This window comes from Ranitomeya variabilis, chromosome 1 (assembly GCF_051348905.1).
Source record: "Ranitomeya variabilis isolate aRanVar5 chromosome 1, aRanVar5.hap1, whole genome shotgun sequence".
Taxonomy (NCBI): domain Eukaryota; kingdom Metazoa; phylum Chordata; class Amphibia; order Anura; family Dendrobatidae; genus Ranitomeya; species Ranitomeya variabilis.
Genome location: NC_135232.1, coordinates 1,148,387,982 through 1,148,403,633, shown reverse-complemented (window position 1 = coordinate 1,148,403,633; position 15,652 = coordinate 1,148,387,982). Strand labels below are relative to the sequence as shown.

The window sequence follows — 15,652 nt, the reverse complement described above, 5'->3', positions numbered from 1 at the left end:
TTGTAACCTCATTGAGCTTTGAACTTCATAGCCAGGTGTATGCAATCATGAGAAAAGCTACTTAAAGTGGCCACTTGCAAGTTGTTCTCCTGTTTGAATCTCCTCTGAAGAGTGGCATCATGGGCTCCTCAAAACAACTGTCAAATGATCTGAAAACAAAGATTATTCAATATAGTTGTTCAGGGGAAGGATACAAAAAGCTGTCTCAGAGGTTTAACCTGTCAATTTCCACTGTGAGGAACATAGTAAGGAAATGGAAGAACACAGGTACAGTTCTTGTTAAGGCCAGAAGTGGCAGGCCAAGAAAAACATCAGAAAGGCAGAGAAGAAGAATGGTGAGATCAGTCAAGGACAATCCTCAGACCATCTCCAGAGAGCTGCAGCATCAACTTGCTGCAGATGGTGTCACTGTGCATCGGTCAACTATACAACTCACTATATACTCACCTTCCGGAGCCTCAGGATCGAAGCAGCCGGTTACCGCTCCTTGCGCGCTCCGGTCTGAAGAGTGCATTGCGGTCTCGCGAGATGATGACGTAGCGGTTACCGGAGCGTTGCGAGCAGGGAAGGCCTGTTGTGGATCCGAGGGGCCGACGGACGGTGAGTATATAACGATTTTTTTTTTTTTATTATTATTTTTAACATTAGATATGTTTACTATTGACGCCGCATAGGCAGCATCAATAGTAAAACGTTGGTCACACAGGGTTAACAGCAGCGGTAACCGACCGTGGCATACCGCGGTCGGTTATCGCTGCCATTAACCCTGTGTGAGCGCTGACTGGAGGGGAGTACGTAGCGGGCGCTGACTGCGGGGAGGAAGGAGCGGCCATTTTCTTCTGGACTGTGCCCATCGCTGATTGGTCGTGGCAGCCATGACAGGCAGCTGGCGAGACCAATCAGCGAACGATTAACCGTGACAGACAGACAGACAGAAGTGACCCTTAGACAATTATATAGCAGATTAAGCACTGTAGCTTGCTCAATTCTAACAGCATGTAATCTCCTCACTGTCAGGATGTGGTTCTGCTCTGTCATCACATGACAAATTGTATGCGATTCTCATGCTTATGGTCGGTGCCAGCTAGCTTCTCTTCCTGGTTCTCTCAGTGACGCAGAGGCTGTAGTTTGTCACCTAATTTTGAGAGAATTATGAGGAGCAGCTCGTCGGCACGTGACTGTAAGTGTGAAGTGGACACATGATGACTACTCACACTGCTTAAGCTTTGTACGGGAGGGGTGGCAAACTGATTTTTTGTCCTGGGTGCAGGAAAACCTAGATTCACCTTTGGGTGTAAAAATCACCGGTGTTGATGGATTGGGGCCTTTGTGTGCACATACTAAAAATACTGACCTGAAGAATTATTCTGCCAGTGTCTGACCTCACAACCAAAACTCATCAATCATCCAACACATTTTCATTATTGACATTGCATTTTTTGGATTTATTTTGGAAATGTGTGTTTTGTCAGACAGATCTGTGCAGTATGTGTGAGCAGACACAAGGTGGCTCATCATATCCATCCTAGAGAAGTCTCTGATGCTGAAGAGTACATGGAGCACACTGCAGACTGTCTTCTTTTTCCTCGAGTACAATAATGAAGATTTGGTATCTTAAAAAACAAGAGCAATTCCGGTAAGATATACCTGAGGAGGGTTATTTAGGGTGCATGGAGAATGCTGACACCTCACCCACTCCACGGGACATAAGGACCTTGTCAGGCTCCAAATAGTGGAGCACGTCTCACCTGTTTGAATAACACACACGTAAGCTGTTTTGCAAAGTTAGATGATTTATAGAAAAAATTAACTCTCTATTGGGATTTTTAAATCAATAGGGGGTCTGCATTTCCTAATTCCTGTGATTAAACATTAAACCGCAGACACTAGATTTCTATTGATTTTGCCCTATGAAATTATTAGAGACGGCACGTAACTTGGCATACACATAATACTATAGATGAGTAAATCGATAAGATGCAATCAAATTTGCATCAAATTCTTGTAAATTCACTGGACTTGGCAAATTTGAACAGTTTGTAATTTGATTAATGTGAATCAATAAAAAAGTCCAATTGCACAATTCCACATAATGCCTTGCAGCCATCACATCATTGCTTTGTCCGTGTCTCCTACAACTGCTGACTTTGCTGATAGGGGTGCAGTGCTTGATCGGTGAGCGGTGGTTCTGAGCGATGCAAGGGTGGTCCTTTTTTACATTAGTCTGGCTGGAACTTGTCATCCTGCCCAGACTCGGTGTCTATGTCTTACTACAGGGTGCTGATCAATTGTAGTCCGCTCTCTGCTGTGAGCCTTCGGTGGGGCCACTCCCTATTTAAACCTCCTCCAGCTAACTTAAAGCTGCCAGTTATAAGTTGTACTTACCCTGGTCTGCTGCCTTGTTAATCCTTGTCTCCTGAATCTCCTGGTGTTTCTGACTTTGGCTCGTTTTTCTGATTACCTGACTGTCTCACAATTCTGCACCTGAATTTCACCCCATCAGTAGCAACTCTATGTAAATAAACTAGGAGGTGCTGCATCCCTGTATGGTGACTATGATGGTTGATGGATGAAGGGCCGGGTTCTTCAAGGATAGCTATAGGAAGCAATTACTTGCAGTCAATTATTCCAAAGGGTGTGCAACTAAATATTAAGTTGAGGGTGCCAACAATTTTGTCTGGCACATTTTTTTTGTGAAATTATGTCCAATTTGCCTGTTTTTGTTGTGTTGTTCTAATACACACAAAGGAAGTATACATGTGCCACAAAACATGTAATAGCGATAACTGTCTGGGAGAAATACTTCATTTTCTGGGACAATTTCAAGGGTCCCAATACTTTCGGCCATGACTGTATACGCTAGAGATGAGTGAATCAAAATCATGCCAAATTTGTGATTAAATTCCTGTTATTTTCCTAAAATTCCTAGTTATTTTACACATTGCTGAAAATTGCATCAGTCAGAGAAGCTGATCTTACCGCGGGCACAGTCAGGCAGCTTTCCCAATAATGCCATTCAGCTATCACATGGATTAATGCAGGCAATCAGGAGAGATTATCAGAGCCAGCATAAAAGCTGAGACAGGGAATTCAGCAGCTGCTTTGTGTTGATTCAGGATAGCGAGAGGAGATCAGAGACCATAACTCAGTCATAGAAATTGAGAGAAAAAGCGAAACAAATATGAATTAACTACACAGAAAGTGTTCGACCGCATCATACAGGTACCATCAGTTTACATGTAGCCATTTATGCTGAAGTGACTTTGACATTACTAAGGCTATGTCTGCAGCAAAGAGTTTGAAAGTGGTTGGATGCAGATCTAGTAGACCTCAGACCACACGTGTTCTCCAGGCAAGTGGAGTGTCTACAATCTTGAGAAAACAATTTCCTGAGCTAGAAAGCTGAGATTGAAATTGAAACGTTTCGATCTTCTCTAATACATTCCTTTATTTAGATAATAAAACTTAATAAAACATCCCATGAAATTTCTATAAAGGCCAATGTGTTTCGAAACAGCAGTTGTTCTTTTTCACAGCACATCAGATGTGGATGTTATCTAGATCTTAGCTTCCCTACTTGGCCTATGGGGCAAATATTCCAGGGGCATGAGCAGTAGGATAAAAGCCTTGTTGTTACTTGGATGTAATCTGTTCATTTACGGCTGCTGAGAAACATTGACAAATATTCATTCTACATCCAATATACAAATAACTGAAATTGTGCCCAAATTCCCCAAAAAACTTCCCTTTTTTTGAAATGTTAAAAAAAAACTATAAGAAATAAAAAAATAATGACATTTGTCCAATGGATCACATGGGGTAAGATTGTTATTTTTTATCCTCGGTGACTCGCCCATATAGATAGTCAAACTGTTCCCCTTTCCCACAACTCTACATTAGATCCTCTCCGCCACTTGACCCTGTTCAACATTCCCTAAATGTTCCAATCAAGGAATCATTGGGGAAATTAATATGACAGCTAATGAGAAAAATGTGTATCTCAGAAGTAGAGGAAATTAAAAAATGCAGAATCTCGGTCATATAGACCTTTTGCATGCCGGTTAGCAGATTGGCTAGCTAAAAGGTTTTATGAGACAGTATTTCAGTGGTGCCTGTCTCCCTGGAGGATAGTAGCAGTGTGCACATTCTCTTAGGCTATGTTCACATGACAGATTAAAATCCAATATATTGACCCTAGGATTTCGGCCACGGATTTTCCCATGGAACTGCTCGAGGATTTGTCCCATTCAATGGCTGATTCAAGTGCTGTTGTATGTGTCATTGGTGAGAATAAACAAAAGGGTTCTTATTCTTGTAGACCTTATTCACATTTTCCAATGGAATTGATGCCGAATTTGCCTTGAAACTTCTGTCATCAGGACATCCTGTAGGTTGTCGAGGTTGGAAAAGAAGGTGGAGAATTCCTGTACAGGAAAACCACAGATTATAAGTTGGTATATGTGCAATGTATAAGAGAAGGTTCACATTGTGGCCATTTCACAAACAAAACCTAACAAAAGAACAAAATGAGAATATACCCTGTCTTAAGTAAATAATACATGTAAATAATAGGGGACTTGGTTAACACTATTTTGATCAAAAAAACATAATGGCCATCCCACCGCGACAAGGTGACCCATCGGGACGGTCCTAACCTGTCACTAGTATTAGACCTCAATGTAGATCAGGGCTGAGCAGGACATGGACTTGTTCAGGCACCGGTCCATGGGAAACTATGTATGCGAAATGCTTAGCTTAGGTCACCTTGTCGCTGTGGGATGGCTTTTATGCTTTTTTTTTTTTATCAAAATACTGGTAACTAAGTCCCCTATGTTATTTTCATGTACTATTACTATTTACTTATTTACTTTCTACAGAATAAGTGCCCATTTTGTTTTTTTTTTACCTTGGCGGGAAATCTTAGCATCTCAGAGCAGGAACAAGACGTGAATGATGTAGAAATCGCAGCGGTGCATCAGAACACTCTGTATGTTGGTAATTTTTTGGGAGCAGAGGGTTGGATTGTTGAATAGTCATAGAAAACCCCTCTAAGGCCCAGAGTTTATCAGCCTATATTACAACATTCGAGAACAATTCCTCACTCTAGTTTGTTTGTCCCTTCATGGCGCTACATAAATAACTGTAGTCAGTCATGGCAGCACACGTATGATAGATGGGTGACATTACACGGAACATGCCTGTGGAGTGAAGGAAACAAACACATGAAACAAGGCAAAAGGAAGGATAACAAATAGAAATAATGATGAGGAATTCGGCCGAGGGTGGAACGTTGTCGCTATCGGCCGCTCCACCGCGCCGTCTATAAACCAAAGCATAAATAAACAGAGGCAAACACAATTAGAAAGTGATAGGTCTGTCGGCCTCTCCAGCAGCACAGGAGTTATGTCTTTCAAGTCTACATCTGGTGGTTTATATGTGGCAGGAATAATCCTCTCACACGCGGAAAGGGATTTGATTCAAAACTGAACCTGTTTAAACAAATATAGTGCGAGGAAGGAGCCAGCCAACGCTTAAAACTTTATCACAGTCTCTTTCCTCCCATCTGGGAACCAGAGACCTGCATGATGGATGGTGCCGGAGCTCTCTTCGAATTACACTACATCATTTACCACACTTAAGAAACGGGCAGAGTGCCATAAATGACAACGCTTGTCATGCGAGGCCGTAAACTGTTGTAAAAAGGATTTTTTTGTGCTTTTTTTCACGAGGCGGAGCTCTTTTAAGTTCAGACACAGTTCACGAGTTCAGATTCAGATGGAGCTAATGATATTAACTGGTGTCAGGAGGGGATAGCGGCGCGGCGTGGAACGCTACTCTCTCCCATTTTGCTCTTTTAAGGGGAACTTTTGCTTTACTTGGCCAAAGGATCCTGGGGCTTGTCTGTTATTTAACTTGTGAGCAGGCAGAGATTTGTTATTCTTTTTTTCCAAATTTAAGTGAATTTGTGAGGAGAGCAAAGCCCTATAGTGATATGCTCTTAAGCCACTGAGAACAGAAGGGACACATTGCAGAAACCAAAATGGTGCCCCTTTGATTCATTTAGTTGACTTCTGTCTTGGAACACAATGACCTAGAATTGTTCCTCTCTCCCCTTATCTTTCCTTACATAACCCATATGATCCAAAATTGTTCCTTTCTCCCCTTACCTTTCCTTACATAACCTATAACAATGAAAAAGGACCAGGCGTAACTCTTATTAGAGGTTCCTCGGTGGCTTCACGAGTTGCCTATACAGTTTGTGTGGAGTTTCTGGTTCTTCTCTGCCTTCTCTTCTTGCCTTGACTTTTTAAAGTTGGGGCATGCTGGTGGTACTGGATCTCTTGGCTGATACCCAGATGTTGGATGGGTCCTACAGGCATCACAATGCTCTCTGGGAAGGGCTATGCAAATTAGCTCCCCTCCAAAAGGAAGTCCACAATCTTTCTAGTCACATCTATAGTTTGCAACCCTTTCTGGCCAATAAAAGAGCCTTGGAGTCCCCTTTAAAAAGAAGAGACCGGTATCTGTAGATGCTATTTTTTGGGATCTTGTCCATCATCAGTGCTATACATATCACCTAATTTTACCAGAAAACATTGCCTATAAGGCTCTCTATGCTGGATGGATCTCTGTAGAGAGAAACAGAGCCACCTAAGAGCCAGTTTCCAGCTTTGCAATGAGAAGGAGCAGGAACCCTGGAATAGCTGTCCACAGCGTGCCTCTTCCATTTTAGAGGAGCCTTTTATTTTGCTAAAAACACTAATCAAGTTTCCAGACATATATGGGTAGGACAATAACTTACAACATAACTATCGATTAGATAGGAATCTGTTTAAGGAAAATGTAAGTTGCCATTTCTTAAATTGTATTTAGCAAATTGGTGAAAAATAAGTAAATACTCACCTAACTGCATATCTGTCCTACCGCCGCAGTCCACTGTGCAGTGCTCACATCTTCTGTCATAATCTTCACTGGGCTCCAGGTTTCTGACCTCAATCAGCCATAGACGTCACAATGCACATCATGACCGCGTATGCCGAGTACGGTCTTTTCCTACGTATGTAACCTAACCACCAGAAACTGCCCACCGACCCAACCCTTTCCTTAAATAAAAACATAACCAATTATTCTTTTGGATATTTTGGCCACAGCGGCCAACTTTTATTAACAAAATTAACATAAACATAAATACAACAGTATAAATTCGAGGGGAGGGTTCTTGGAGCTAAAAAGATCTGGCAAAACCCCACAAAAGAAGATCGACCACCATATTACCCTCAGCCATGAAAACCAGCTCGAGGGCACCGTACATCCCGTTCCGGGAAGAGAAAAAACCACCAACAGCTCCCAGGGTAAAAACCCCGTCCAGAGCCCATACCAAAATGCCAGATCCAACCCCACCACATTTTAAATTGCCTGCAATTATGCTCCAATTCCTTCCCCCAACCAATCAGCGTCAACTCCAAGAACCCCCACCCCCCCACTGCCACTGTGACAATAAACGAATAAAATGTAAATAATGAACCAAACACCCGCATACAAAGTGAAATCCCAAACCCCCAATTTTATTTTATTTTATTTATTTATTTATTTTATATATATATAACTTCCCTCGCCATATCGATATATAAACTCTTCACGACAACTCCCCCCCCCCATTAAAAAACCCCCTAAGCACAAGCCAACAAGGGAGGGTGGGTGGGTCTTCTTCTTCCTGAATTAAGGTAGGGAATGGCGGTTTTCCCGCACTTTCCCTACTACCTCCCCCCTTCCTAACTCCTCCCCCCCCTTGCCATCCTCCTATCCCCAGCCGCAGCATTATTCAAAAAGACCGCCCGGCTCAAAGCAGTCATGGGGGGCCTCCACCCAGCTGCGCTTTGTTCCAGCCCCCATCTTGACCGCGTATGCTGAGTACGGTCTTTTCCTACGTATGTAACCTAACCACCAGAAACTGCCCACCGACCCAACCCTTTCCTTAAATAAAAACATAACCAATTATTCTTTTGGATATTTTGGCCACAGCGGCCAACTTTTATTAACAAAATTAACATAAACATAAATACAACAGTATAAATTCGAGGGGAGGGTTCTTGGAGCTAAAAAGATCTGGCAAAACCCCACAAAAGAAGATCGACCACCATATTACCCTCAGCTGTGAAAACCAGCTCGAGGGCACCGTACATCCCGTTCCGGGAAGAGAAAAAAACACCAACAGCTCCCAGGGTAAAAACCCCGTCCAGAGCCCATACCAAAATGCCAGATCCAACCCCACCACATTTTAAATTGCCTGCAATTATGCTCCAATTCCTTCCCCCAACCAATCAGCGTCAACTCCAAGAACCCCCACCCCCCCCACCACACATGAACAGCCCTGACCACGTCAGGCTCGTGAGTGCCCCAACGCCACCAACGCCCGTTCAACTCCTTCTTGCAATGCCAAAGTCCACAAATCAATCCCAATCGCGTTTAAATGAATTCCGTCCTGTAACCAGTAGTTACCAAGCCCTGACTCCAATTCAAAATGTCTAACGCTAATCCCCCCGTTTCTGGAAACAAAACCTGCTATTGCCCTATTCAACTTGACCCTAGCCCTATTAATACCCTTCAAAGATCTAGCCCCCCTCCACCATTTCCTAGGCACAATGTCCGACCACACAATCAACACCCCAGGAAATGATACCTGCAACCTCAACAAATCGAACCGTATGTCCCTAATCAACTCCCTGACAGGCCGCGCGCCCAAGTCGTTCCCCCCCAAATGCACAATTAAAATGTCAGGTTGTCTGTCTAAACGAACCGCCTTGGAAAATTCAGGAAGGGCCCTGCTCCACACCATCCCCCTATACCCCAACCACCGAATGACAACTTGACGCCTACTAAACCCCAGTTGCCTACCGTCCGGCCTGACCTCGGCCCGCAGCGCCCCCCAATGAACGAACGAATGTCCGAAGATCCAGGCTAAGTAAGGGGACACACCTGCAACAAGATGCATGAAGAAAAAACACTGAGGTCAAATACAAAATCATAACCACACCACTAAATTAATGACGGACGTAACTTAAGTAACGATTGGAAGTCCACCTGCCAATTCTACAAATGTCCTCCGCGCCCAAACCCAAACTATCAGCTTCTGATGCCGCCCCGATACGAAAAGAATGCGACCCAAACAAATCCAGAGAAAGGCCCAACTCCCGCAAGCCCCTTCTTAACACAGCAATGAACTGAAAGCGTGACAAAAAGGACCCTTCTGCGTGACACAACAAAGGGCCGGATCTGCCTGACCATAACTGCCAGTATGCTTCCAGACAACCTCTAGGGCACATCAGAGACCCGTTAACCCTCCCCAGCACCACACGTTTTCCTCTCCCAATTTGGTCAGTCTTTGAACGCCGAGTCCAAAAAACGATACCCCCCGTCCATACTTCCACATCCTCCGCCAACAAACCCCCTGCTCTAACTTTAGACCTCGACACCAGCTCCCCAACGTGCATTGCCCCAAAAAATGCTAATGAAAAAGCGAGACGAAACAACGCCAACTCAAAACTCGAACCACAAATAATTTCCAAGACTCCGCCCAACCGTTCTAAAAGGCTAAACGAAATGGGGCGGCGACGGTCAACCGTCTGATTACCTCTCCTAAAACCCCTAAGTGCTTGTCTGACCAAAAAAATGTTTTGTCGCGTCTACCAACCCCTGTAACTTAAAAGCAAAAGCCAATCCAGCAACAAATTTATTTACCTTCGAAATCGACCAACCTTCCTCGGCCGCCTTACCAATCAAGAATAACACTGCCAACATCCTATCTTCGTCAGACACCAACTGGCCCCACACCGACAACCAACTTTGCCATACCCGCCAGGAGGCTTCGTATGATGCCCAGGTTTGGCTCGTAACAGACTCCTGAATCAACCAGCCCGCTCGTCCATAATCACGCTCCAAAGATGCAAAGGGCATTCCTCTCCCGAGATCTCCGCGTCCGGCGCCAATTCCCGAAAACGGTCCCACTGGAAACGAGACAATGCATCGGCTATTGAGTTCTGCACCCCCGGCACATGCACCGCCGAAATACAAGCGTTCAGCTCCAAGCATCGGAAAACCAACTCCCTCACCAACTTAATCACCGGGGGGGATGAGGCCGATAAACTGTTCATCACCGACACGACGCTCATGTTGTCGCAATGAAAACGAATCCTCCTGTTAGCAAACATTTCCCCCCAAATGAAAACCGCCACCACGATAGGAAACAATTCCAACAAAACCAGGTTTTTTGTAAGGCCCAACTCCCTCCACTGGCCCGGCCACCGTCCGGCACACCAACGACCACCGCAATAGGCCCCGTAACCAGCCGAACCAGCTGCATCCGTATATATCTCGCAATCAAAGTTTGTTAAGACCTCCTGCTGAATCAACGACCGCCCGTTGTAATTGCACAAGAAACGTTGCCACACTAGCAAGTCGTCTTTATGTTCCTTGCTCAGGCGAATAAAATGGTGCGGCTCTTTCACACCTGCCGTCGCGACCGACAACCTGCGACAAAATATCCTGCCCATGGGTATGATCCGACATGCAAAATTCAATCTACCCAAAAGAGACTAAATAAATAACTCAAGGCAAGGGATATGTAAACTTCCACATGTACATAGAATGTCAATATTTATATGTGCACATATACCCAAGATAATGGACGTAATACCAGACAACTCGGAAAATTCATATATAAACATAAAGAACAAAAACCGAAATGATGTCCATATAATAGTTAATTTTTATTTATTATTTAAGGAAAAAATAATAATGATAACAACAAAAATGGCACTACATAAATGGTAGGGGGTGGGAAAAGAAACCAAAGGTATGGCACAAAGGAGGGGCACAGCAACATGAGATAATTGATCTACAATATAGCAGTACTATATGAATAAATAAATAAATAAATAAATAAATAAATACATATCATATAGAAAAAATGCTGAAAAAATTGGTATCAGTCTGTTTTTACCCGACATAGGACAACCCAAAATTAATTATTAAATATATATACGTGGGCAAAGTGCAAAAGACTAGTGCAAAAATAAAGTGCACAAGTGCAAAATTTATTGAGATAGGTTGCTCAGGTAATGTCTGACTGCAGGTTACTGCCATCTAGTGTCTGGACACTGCTCTAGGATTAGCTCCCATTGTTCCCTATAGATGATTTTAGTATTTACAAGTGTGACAATCATAGTGAAAGGAAGCAACCGATGAAACAAAGAAAAGAAAGTGCCATAGGCGAGTATTGTACCTGCAATGCTGTTGTCTCCAGGATGTGCCAGTCCCCGACGCGCGTTTCGGCGCTAAGCCTTCGTCAGGGGGTGGCAACATCCAGCAGAGAGGGAAGCAAAAGAGACTGCAACTCTTTCAAAGTCAGCTTCCGCCTCCTTCTAGCTCTATCAACCTCCTGCTGCAGCAGGGCCAGCTTATCCTCCGGCAACCGACAATCCATTCTCTCGGAGTCTATTAAAATTCCCAAAAAACTCAACACCGTAGTGGGACCTTCCGTCTTATCCGCCGCTAATGGAACTCCAAAAAGCTCTGCGACCCAAAACATAGCCGTTAACGTATTACGGCATACTGCGGAATCAGGCGGCCCGATAAACAAAAAATCATCCAAATAATGGATAACCGACTGAACTCCCGCCACGTCCCTAACCACCCACTCCAGAAAAGTACTAAACGTCTCAAACAAGGAACAAGAAATGGCGCAGCCCATTGGCAAACATCTATCCAAATAGTAACCACCATTCCAAAAACAACCTAACAACGGAACGCTGTCCGGATGCACCGGAAGCAAACGGAAGGCCGATTCAATATCCGTCTTTGCCAACAGCGCCCCCGGGCCATGCCTTCTCACTCACTGCACCGCTGCATCGAATGATGTATACTCAACAGAGCACAGCTCTTGGGCGATGCCATCATTTACCGACCGACCCTTTGGATACGACAAATGTTGAATCAACCGAAATTTATTCGGCTCTTTCTTAGGCACCACCCCCAAAGGGGAAACCACCATACCCTCAGTCGGCGGGTTCAAAAACGGCCCCGACATCCTTCCCAACTTTACTTCTTTCTTAAGTTTAACATCAACAACCTCGGGATGCAACATTGCCGACCGCAAATTCTTAATCGAAAAAGGAACCTCGTGACTCGGGGGAGGAATCCTAAAACCATCCGCAAAACCATTAAAAATAATACCCGCCTTCACCTGATCGGGGTACCTATTTAGAAAGGGGGCCATCTCGTGAAGCCTCACCGGGCTCTCCCCCTTGACCGGCACCCAAAGCTGGCTTTCCTTTTCCCTTCCTGAAACACTTTGAAGCCCTGTGTGAACTTCCATTACAGTGGGAACACACATGCTTAAATTTACAGGTGTTACCGTATTTACACTGCCCATCGTTAAACTGCAGCAGGTTCCAGACTTCTCCTTTGCTCCCTGTGCACCCTGACTACTGCTTCCGTGTCCCGACTGCTGGCTGCCACCACCCCCGGACCCATGAAAGGACTGCCCATGTCTAGCTGGGGCCATAACCTTCAGCCAAAGGCCTATATCCTTCTGGTCCCACCTAATTTCCGGCCTTACCGCCTTTCGCTGCCTGAACTGCTCATCATACCGCAGCCACGTCTGACCGCCATATGTACGATGCGCCTCCCCAATCGAGTCTAAATAGCAAAACAAACCCGAGCAATTTTCAGGCGCCTTCTCCCCCACTACGCTCGCCAATATTGCAAATGCCTGCAAAAAGTTCAAAAATGTCTGCGGAATTAGCCGCCACCTCCGCTTTTCTTCCTCCTCCTTTTTGCTATCGTCTTTTTTTCCTTTATCTAAGTTAAACTTTTCCAACGGAAGCAGGGAAAAAATTTCCACATACTCGTCTCTCCAAATCTTTTCCTTCACCTCCTTTTTTAAATGCGCTCCCAACGGCCCTTCAAAGCACACATAAACTTCCCCTTTTGCTCTGTCATCTAATTTGACCGTATCGCCTTTTTCCTTCTCTGTCTGAACCGAAACCGATACACCTGACGATGCAACCTCCACTACCCGACCAGGGCTTAACAAACCACACCCCGCCAGGGGTTCCACCCCTCGCCCAGACAACCATGCCCCAGTTGCCGACCCTCCCTCTAATCTACGCAAAATTTGCGACATACCCTGCAATAAGTCCTGCATACCTGGCACCTCTGCCACAATCGGCCCACTCCTCTGCCGTTCCTCACACACCGCCACCCGACCCCTCCTAGGTTCCTGCAACTCGGCCCCTGCGGGCGACAAACGAGACATAGACTCATACTCACAAGGCTGCGCGGGTGCTGTGTCCCCGCCAGCCGGACCTCCGGATCCCTGGCGCTCGGACCTCACTTGACTATCACCGCTGGACTCCAACACCTCGTCGCCGCGTCGATGCCCCAGGCCCGCGCCCCTGGCCTCCTCGTCACCAGGGGGGACCCGAGCGTGCTGGAACTGCTGCGCCGCTAGCCCTCTCTGCCCCAGGCCCGCGCCCCTGGCCTCCTCATCACCAGGGGGGACCCGAGCGTGCTGGAACTGCTGCGCCGCTAGCCCTCTCTGCCCCAGGCCCGTGCCCCTGGCTTCCTCGTCACCAGGGGGGACCCGAGCGTGCTGTAGCTGCTGTACCGACCCACTCATCCATCCGTGGTCAGTGTCCCCTGCCACCCCAACGTCCGATGGGTAACGGGTAAACGCTGCTCTGTGTTCCGGAGACCTCCTGGGCGACCTTGACCGACCCCCGTGTTCCAACCCGGGCGAGCCCGCCCGGTCGTGCAACATTCCTCGCTCCCGGTCATCTCTCCCTCCTCTGCGCCGTTCCGTACAAGCGGGACGTAGACGATCTCCCGACCGCTGACCGTCCGCCGCCTGTGTACTCCTCGTGGTCATCCCGGCAGGCACCCTGGGAGGTGATGGGCTGTGGGTGCCTGCCGCAGGTACAGGGTCCGGATTCATGGCTGCTGCTGCTCCTCCTCGCCGTGCTGCTCCTCCTAGCTGCGCTGCTCCTCCTGGCTGTGCAGCTCTTCCTGCCTGTGCTGCTCTTCCTGGCAGCGCTGCTCTGCCTCTTCCTGCCGCTGCGCGCCCCTTGAACGCTGTGGATCTGCTGGGGGCAAGGGGAGCGGCGGCCGCTCTCCCTCTGGACACCGGTACAATAGGAGAAGCCGGTGGAACGGCGGCCGGGCGCCCCCTGAGAGCAGGGGAACTAACAGGAGCGGGGGAAGCTGCGGCTGCGCTCTGCCTGGATCGCGCAGGCCGCACTTCCGGTCCGGCGCTCCCAGCAGCAGCGGCGGTGTCCTGGGCCCGACACCCGGCGCCTGCAGGCCGGGTACTTGGATTCCTGCCGGAGCGGGAGCGACCGGAGGGGGCAGCGCCGCCGGACTCACCGCCCGCAGGGTCCCTGGAGGGGCTCCGGAGCCTGCGCCTGCCACGCGCCGGGACTTCAGGAGACAGTCTCTCTGGGGGCCTGGTCCTCCTGCCCCGTGAGCTCTGCCTGGATCCTCCTGCCGCACCGATGATGGAGGCCAGCTGGGCCTCAAGCCAGCCCCCTCTCCTGGACCTGGCCATCTCTCGAAGCTGCAACATCATAGATTCTGCCGACGCCATCCTGCACGTCTTCTTCTTCCTGAATTAAGGTAGGGAATGGCGGTTTTCCCGCACTTTCCCTACTACCTCCCCCCTTCCTAACTCCTCCCCCCCCTTGCCATCCTCCTATCCCCAGCCACAGCATTATTCAAAAAGACCGCCCGGCTCAAAGCAGTCATGGGGGGCCTCCACCCAGCTGCGCTTTGTTCCAGCCCCCATCTAGAGGTCAAGATGCCCATCATGATGACATGGTGTGTGCCACCCAAGACCTACTCAGCGCCTCAGACAACAACCATCATGTTGTGATGATATTGTGACATCTGAGGCTTACTCAGCATTAGAACTTCATGTCAATTGAAGATTGTGGAAAAAGATGCGAGAAAATGCACAGAGAACTGGACGGTAAATGGCGAAGAGAGAAGTTATGGTCCGTAGTCTGAATAGACCCCAGAGTATAGTAACATTCGATTCACATGGAAGAACAATGCAAATTGTATTTCCCAAACATATTTTCAAGCAAAGTGCTGGATTCAAACCTGTCTACTAATAGGTGGCAGAGAGTTTTCTTCCTTTTAACCTTCCAGTTGGAAGGTGCCGTTGGATTATGTTACTAGATAGCAGGCACTTCTGACAATTGATAATAGAAGCAGCAGTGATTGTTTTTTTTATGACAGCCGTGTTATTGCAGGATATACGGTGAAGCTCATTTTACTAATAATGTTGAAGAAGAATTTTTGCATAAGTTACATCTTGCAAAAAGAGATAAACTAAGCCTAAGAGTAGCATTGTGTCTTAAAAGTCTCCTCATCTTGGCATGCTTAACATGTCAATCTCTGGAGAAACGTTACCCCCTGGAATTATTGAAGTACTGACTTTATGTACTGACTTTATTCATGAGTGACTTTACAAGGCAAAGGGTTAAAACAATATCTCAGTCATTGATTCATTTATTCAGCCATGTTGTCTCCTGCATTAGTTGCCTGACACATCCTCACTGATGATGAGACGAGTGAGGAGCACACAAGCATTACT

General features: G+C 46.7%; 1 long non-coding RNA gene across 1 annotated transcript in view; it reads right to left on the bottom strand.

The window, feature by feature from the left end:
* Positions 1-3,531: 3,531 nt before the first annotated feature.
* LOC143793149 (uncharacterized) overlaps positions 3,532-15,652 on the bottom strand; it is a 69,158-nt gene continuing 57,037 nt past the window's right edge. The window contains exon 5 of the long non-coding RNA XR_013220064.1: positions 3,532-4,424. This is a non-coding gene — a long non-coding RNA (uncharacterized LOC143793149). The remainder of the gene's footprint in view (positions 4,425-15,652) is intronic.